The sequence below is a fragment of the Theobroma cacao genome, chromosome 4 (genome assembly GCF_053813885.1).
Source record: "Theobroma cacao isolate CCN51 chromosome 4, ASM5381388v1, whole genome shotgun sequence".
Classification (NCBI taxonomy): Eukaryota; Viridiplantae; Streptophyta; class Magnoliopsida; order Malvales; family Malvaceae; genus Theobroma; species Theobroma cacao.
In genome coordinates this window covers 21,913,483-21,921,810 of record NC_142642.1, presented here as the reverse complement: position 1 = coordinate 21,921,810, position 8,328 = coordinate 21,913,483, and positions in this window count along the sequence as shown.

The following is an 8,328-nucleotide window of genomic DNA, read 5'->3' as shown; positions in this document are numbered from 1 at the left end:
TGATCTCATCGAGGACTACCATTGGATCTGTATTTTCCAAACCGTAGGTTCACAGTCCTCTTTACTTTTGTTTATTCGGGGGCACTCTTGTTATTGTAAATTAAACTAAATATTTTGGCTTACTGTATTTCAGTATGTATAAATTTATTTAGCTTTTACGCTATAAAAATTATTCACGTATAACTCTATAAATATTGTTTTATAAGAAAATAGAATATTTCCCTTAATATTTCTTTTATTTTCTTATTATATTCAAATAACCGTAATTTCGTTTTAAATGAAGATTTTAGACTTTTAAACTTATTTTGAACATGAATTATGTGTTTTGTACTTGTATATTACGTTTTAGCCAGTTTCGAAATTTTTGAGAAAAAAATGACCAAAATACCCTTGTGTGGTGAAAATTTTATTTTGATTGTTTTTTATCTAAAATAGTGTAGATTCTCTAAAAACTCGATATTTAACAACGATTGCTCACAGGAAAGGAAAGAAACTGATATGTAAGCCTTGCGAGGTTCCGGTTGGCATTCCGGATAATGAGTGTCAATCGGGGACGTCGCGGCAATTGTCATGGGCCTGAGGGAGGTTCCGGGTCGTGGCACCTAAAGTCACATTTCATAATTCCAATTCAAAATAATGCTAACCATTTCCAACTTATAGTGGCATTACTAATCAAAATATACATATATTGTTGAAAGCATACATCTTAATAATTTACATCGGGTTTGTCTATACACAACAAAAGGGATACTCAACTTCCAGCGGAGAGACCTGGGCGAAAGTATAGCTATTGAATGCTAAGATACCTACCAAGGAGACGAATCTACGAGGACACCTCGACCTAGTTACTGACTGCCTCCTGATATGAAAACAGTGAGTATAAACCCAATGAGTGAACAAAGGAAGGGAACAAGCAAATGATAAGACAAGTTTAAAGAAATCATGATGCACTTATTTTCAAAACAATGCAATTTAGTTTAGTTCTTATTAAAACCCCTCATTAAACCCTTAATTGGTTAATCACTTGATGATGAAGGATCCATGCACAACAAAGAATTTGAAGAGTGAAAACTTTAGTAGCATTCAAGCAAGTCAAGCGAAATGACTGATCCTCGCTGCAGCGGAAAGGCATTCTCGCTGCAGCAAATTATGGCCTCAAATCATCAGTTGGCCGAGGGTTTCTCACTAAAACCCTTCATTTCAAACTTAATTAATTAATTCCTTGATGTTGGAAGTCCATGATCAACTATGATGTTAAAGAATTGGAAAATATGGCAGAAACCAAACAAGGTAGCAAGCACAACAGAAGGTTTCTCGCTGCAACGAGTTACAGGACTGCAGCCAGCCTCCCAACCCAAGAGTTTCTCGCTATAGCGAGAATGATTCTCGCTGCAGCGAGAAACAGAACACCAAGAAGAAAGTTCTCATTATATCAAGAAAAGGCCATTCTGCTACAATGACAAAATCAACTTGAAAATACTTAGCAATTTCCAAGGTTCAACATGCAACATTTCACATACATTACAACCATATACCATATTCATGAACTTTCTATTGCATAAATATATATATAAACACCAATACCACCACCGCCTCACCCAGCTCATGTGCAACCCCCACATCGTGCACATAGTTGGAATCATCATGTGCATCCTCCACATCATGCACAGCTAATACCACCTTGTGTATCCCCACATCGCACACAAGCAATACCATCATCCACACTCCCGCACCCGTCATCACCAGCATGTGCATCCCTCACATCGCACACACACACGGTTATATTTATTACACAATATTAACTATCGATACACAACATATATATATATATATATATATCAACATCCTATAGGAGCACAAGAATTCATCATATTGCACACTCACCACATAAAACGTTTTAATAAAGGCTTGTTCCCATGCATAATCTTTAAGGAAAAATCAAATAAAAATCATTCACATGCTTCATCCAAATACAATATATTTCCCAAAATATTTTAAATGCAAGTTCACTCACCTTGGTGGGTTTGTAATTGAATTTCTTTTCAAAATTCTTCCAAACTAATAAGGGAAATCACTCCCTCTCTCTCTACACGTCCAACTAGTGAGTAAATGTACTTAAGAAAGACTTTTGAAGGCTGTTGGGGTGTAAAAGTGGAAGAGCATGAAAAACCCTATGAAAGGGTGTAGAAAAACATGAGAAATAAAGCTAATTTAGGGAAGTTTTAAAGGTTTCAAAGGACACTTCCATGAAAGGTACAAAGAAACATCGAATGGAGAGGAGGATAGAGGAAGAAGAAGAAGAGAAGCTGCTAGAAAACTGAAGAAAAGCTGCTGAGGATTAGATATTTATAGTTAAAGTTTATCTAATTTTCATACAATTTACAATAATGCCTTTAACAAGGCCACTTGTCTTCCTACTTTCCTTTATGCACTCTTTTTACTCCTTTAACTCTAAAACAAAGTCCATAATAGTCTAAAAGTACTCAAGTTCATGAAAACTTAAAAATTTAGACCCCAAATGAAAAATGACCATTTTACTTTTACCAAGGAAATCATCATTATTTCTATTTCCTTCGTCGTTTTATCTTTATTTTCATCATTCATTTATGTCTTAGGCCTACTTAGGCCTTAATAATGTTTGAAAGCAGACTTCTAAGGGCTCACTAAGGAAATGATGAAATGACCCCTAATTCGTGATATCGCGTCGACTTCTAGCTACGAGTCTATAAAGATCAAGGTCTCACAAAAAGTCACGTCACAAATTATCCTTCTCCAATGAAGGTTGAGAATGCCATTGCTGTTACTTTAAGCTTTTTGTTTAGGATCTCTCAAAGGTGGTTAAACTTGCAAAACTTGATAACATGCTCTGATACCAATTGTTTAAAAGATAAGCATAAAGTAAAACTACCAATAAGAGGTGAATTGGTTGTGAAATAAAACTTTTCCCAATTTTGAAAAGCTTTGAAGATGAAGTAGGAATTTGAGAAAATAGAATATCAAAACAAAATATGAAATGAATAAGTAAAGATTAAAAAAAGAAAAAGTACTCAACAAGATTTTTATGGAGGTTTGGCCTTCCAATGCCTACGTCATTTCCTTTGATAGCACATGGAGTTCAAATCCACTATCAGCTTACCTTGTCAACAAGATCAGGTGCAACCTTTACAACATACCTTTTATAAGATCAAGTGTAGCTTCTACCAAGACACTATCATTTTCAAGTTCAAGTACAACCTTTGCACAAGTTACAACCTTTTAAAGGATTAGGCAAAACCCTTTTACCTTTTGCTTGGAGGTATAATCAATTCAACAGTGGATTCTTAAAAGCCTTTAGCTTAAGACCTCTCAAAAGGCTAATAAAGAAGTTTAGGTTCAAAAAGGTAAAAGCTTTCTCAAAAGATATGAAGGAAGGTTTAAGCTCAAAAATTATCAGTTAAAGGATAAAAATGTGATCTTTAGGTTCTACTCTTACTCAAAGATAAATTTTTTCTTGTCACAGCTCTTTTTCTTATTTTTTTGCTATTTACTTCTTTAATGATGATTCATATTAATTCAAGTTCTTTGCTTTAATGTCCTCAAGGTAGGTATTTATAGCCTTTGTGATTTCTTACTTGTTGCAGTGAAATTTGAATCACTTTTTATACATTCTAGCCAACTTGCACATTTTTGTCACATATGTAAAATTGATTCTTTGCTGTTGAGTTGTCGATTCTTCACAAAGTTTGGAACTTTTTGTCTCTAGTGAATCAATTCTTCTATTTTGAGATGTCAGTTCTTCCTAAAGTCTAGAGCTTTTTCTTTGTGGAAAATCGATTCTTCTATTTTAAGATGTATGTTTTCTACAACTGGGTTCAAAGGCGATGCATTTGCAATCTTGGAGAATTGATTCTTCTGCCTCAATTTGAGCTTGATTTTTAGCACTCCAATTTTATCCAATTGTACCATCTTTTTTTTAGTCACCGAGTTTTTGAATCTTGCTTTTAGTGCTTTAAGAACCGATATCTTCTCCATGAGGAATTGATTCTTTCTTTTTTGCTTTCTAGCTTCTGCATTTTGTCCCTCCAAAATTGATTCTTTCTCTCTAAGGTGTCGATTCTTCACAAATCCTATAGCTTCTGTCGTCCAAAAACCAACTTATTCTTTTCTCAAAATTGATTTTTCATTGTTGATCTCTGCTTAAGAATTGACTTATCCATTCTTCAGAATTGATTCTTCCTATGATAATGAAATAAATTTTGCTTTCTTTTCATTTAAGAATCAAGTTTTTTCTTTTGAGAATTTGATTCTTAGGTTGACACTTTCAATTTGAAAAAAATCTTTAGGAAAATTGAGTGACATTTCTTTAAGTTCAAGAGCATAATCATTCACTTTCAAAGCATGTTTAATCAATCTTAGCATTTCAATATATCTTTCTCTTAAGTTCAGCTTTATAACATATTTAAGGATTTTCTTCATATTCAAAAGTATTTTTCATTAAGCTCATTAACTTCAATCAATTTTTCATTCAAAACAAGAATAAAGCTAACAATCTCTCCTTTTTTGATATAACAAATTTAAGAGTTAAATTTGTTCATTGAAGAAAACTCCCCTTGAAATTATGCTTAAGAGTTCAAAACATTTTTCTCAAGTAAAGCTCCTCTTGAATTTGTGCAGTTTCAAAAAGATTTATATTTGAGTTGGAAAGCACTTTCGAAATCATTTTGAGAAATCCAGCCATAATGAAAAGTTAAGCTTTGCAAATTTACAAATAATATTCTTCCCTTTTTTATTATATAAAAAAGGACCAAAAAATAGAGTATTAGAATATAAAACTCATAAAGACAACATATCATCATTAGTACCAAAACTTAAAAAAAATCCATAAACAATTGCTTGCATATGGTTAGTCAAAAGTGTCAACCAATATTAGGAAGCATATCTCATGCGCTATGGATATCAGGATGCATATGAATGAATGTATGCAAATGAAAATATAGAAAATGTTCTAAAAATTACAAAAAGAAAATGTGTTCCATATTTAATATCTGTCTCTAGTGGATTGACTTGAGGATCAACAATTTAGATCAAACTTCTTCTTAAGTTGACTTATCTTATTTTTATGCTCCTTTTGTTTATGCAGCAACTTTTTGATTTAATTGTCAAAGTAGTTGTCCATTTCTACAATCAAAGAGTTCATGGTGTTTTGGGAAAGAGGATTTTCAATGTTAATGAATTTCCTGCTGTCATTTGTTTTTGTTTCTTTTTGTTCAAGAACTTGTGCACGTGTCATATTCTTAGGATACCATTTCCCTTCAACCAAGTAATATTCAAACTCCTTTATCACTTCTTTAATGGTCTTCTAACTTTGACATCTAATCATCAAATCTGCACTAGTGTCAACCTCAAGTGCATCTATCAATTGACTAACCACCAATCCATGAATTAATCTTTTATTCTTTCTTTCAATTCCTACCATTATATCTCTAAAAATAAAATGACCCAAGTTGACTTGCTTGTTGTGTCTGATGTGATGCATGAAGAACATATCTTCACTCTTCAGATATGAATATTCTCTCCCACTTGGTCTTGAAAACTAACACAAAATTAAGTGTAAATTCTATCATGAAAGCTTAGATAGTTTATAGTGAAAAGCTATAATGGTGTTGGAAGAGGGAAAATAAAGAACTCATTCTCTATGTCATGCTCATTGAGTCCACAACGTAGACTTTCTAGGTTTATTCCAAAGTTAGGAATTTCTAAGACATGATTAACTATTGGTGTAGAAATACCTATTTCTCTTCCCATGATTTATGTAGTGAACATAACCCTAGAAGTATATGCCTTTCCTTTATGGTTAGTGAATGTAGTGTCAGCATTTGAGTAGAAAACTTCACTAAATTCCCATAATAAGGTCTATTCATTTCTAAAACTGTCAATCGACATTGTTCTTTGAGGTTCTTTATATATGGAAATTCTAGTGTGCTCAAGTAATCAAAGTCAATTGGCTGGCCAAGAATCACTTGAAGATATAAAAACAAACACAAACACTTGTTGAAGTTCTTCCTAAAACTGTGATGAGACCTTAATGGTGATTCTCCTTTTTGGTCTCCGGTAGAATTTTCATGCCTTGTTGTCATGACTATTGATTCTTTTGATAAACAAGTTGTGGTGAAGAGAATTGAGAGAGTTCCATAGTAGATTTGCAATAAAGTTACGGAAGATGAACATACTAATAATATATATATACACACACACACACACACACATATATATATATATATATTTCTTTTAATCTTATAAGAAGAGCTATTTGGCCTTTTGTCTTCTTTCTCTGAAGTTTTAACATTCCTTAAGTGGATTCTGTCACTTTGACTTGTACATTTATTTCATTTGACTATTGAGTTCTTAATCTCTTACATTCTCAATGATAGTCATTAAAATACTAAATTTAGACTTAAATACTTTGCCTTTATGCCTAGGGTTGAGAAAAAGTTAGATGACTTCTCATATTGAATGCATGCGTTTCATGTCCTGAAAAGACATTCAAGATAAATAGGATAATATTATTCATATTTCATTATTGTTCATACCTTGATTCTCATACCTGTTTCAAACCTTATAAGGAGTCTTGAGTTCTTTGAAAAGCATTCTGTTTTTGAAAAATCAATTCTTCAAAACAAAAATATCGATTCTTTCACTTGACATTTTGGTTTTCCTTCTTGTAGTTTTGACTTATCTGCAACATAGATTTTCACTTGATTTTTGGCATTCAAATTTCTTTGGATTCTTTCTTTAGTCACAAAAAAAATTTAGAATAAGAATTTATTTATTCAATCAATTTTCTTTTATAATTTTTAAGAGCATTTCTTAGCTGTTCATTTTCATTTCCTACATCATTGAGATTCATTTCACATAATCTGAAATCCATTTTCAATTTCTTTTTCTTTTTTTCTAATTCAAGTTTTGCATTTTTGAAAAATTCATTTGTAACATTAAGATTTGAAATCTTTTCTTCATTTTGTAAATTTATTCTCTCATACCTATGAATTAATTCATCAAAAACCTCCTCAAATTCTACAAAAGTGTATTTAAACATACCATTAGATAGATATTCTACTTTTCCTTCCAGATTCAGGAACGAATAGCTTACTTCTTCACTTTATTGTGAGGATTGAAACTTACTTAATTCATCGTCACTGATTGGACCATTATTTTTTTCCAGCTCTTCTTCTCTATATATTTCTTCCAATCTTTCCCCTACTTCTTTCGCACTATTGCATGAAGGTACTTTTTGTATTCTTTGCTTCCAAGTGCAGAAAAGAAAAAGTGCATGGCTTTGGCATTGAGTTTCGCCATGTCTAAGTGATTTCCATCCATTCACTTAATTCTCTGTTAAACTTGCATGAGCCATCTTTAATTATTATGTAGACTTCATGATCATTGCTTAGAGAAACTATTTTATATGATCATTCCAATGTTGATAATCTTCACCATTGAACTTTGGACACTCTACTATTGATTTTCCTTTGTTAGGGGTGGAGTTTATTTCCATGGAAATGATTTATCCTGGTTCTTCACTTTTGTTATGGTGGTCATTCTTAGAAACGAGGTTTTTCATGTTCCTTCCTCATCCACAATTTCTTTTTTGATAATCATTGTTTGACTTTGACATTCAGTATCAAGATATTGTGAGTTGTCCATTTGCATATTATAATTCATAAGATATTCATCCATGGGATCATCAATTGCCATATAATAGAATTTGTCTGTCTTTTTTCCCTTTCATTTGTGATGCACCACTGTCACTCCATGTTGCAACCAAGGCTTTTCTTTTGAATTACTGTAACACCCAGTACCCTCGTATAGAAGCCAATATGACCTCATCAATAAGACGAAGGGTCCATTCATGTAAATTTAATTGCCAAAGAGCAGTGAGAAGTGAAATGAGTATTTTGGAATAAAATATTTCACACGTAATAAAATAGTAATTAAATAATAATATTTTTATCGAGGATGAATTAACGAGTTAAAAGGTGATTCGAAAGTAAATCGGGGCAAAGTAAGATGTTTTGGAGCCCTAGAAGGCTAAAAGAAAATTTTAGAATAAAATAATATTTTATTAATAAAATAATAATAAAATATTAATATTTTATCTGTTGTCGAAATTGGTCATGAAAGAGGATTATATGACTAATCTAAGTGGGGGAGAAGAAATAAGAAAGAATTTTGAAAAAAAATGACGATAGTGGGACCAATATGTCTTTATTAAATAGAGCTAGAGTGGGTAAGTAAATATTTAAATATTTTGGTGGCACCTTGGTGAAGTGTAACTTTGATATTTTGATTGTA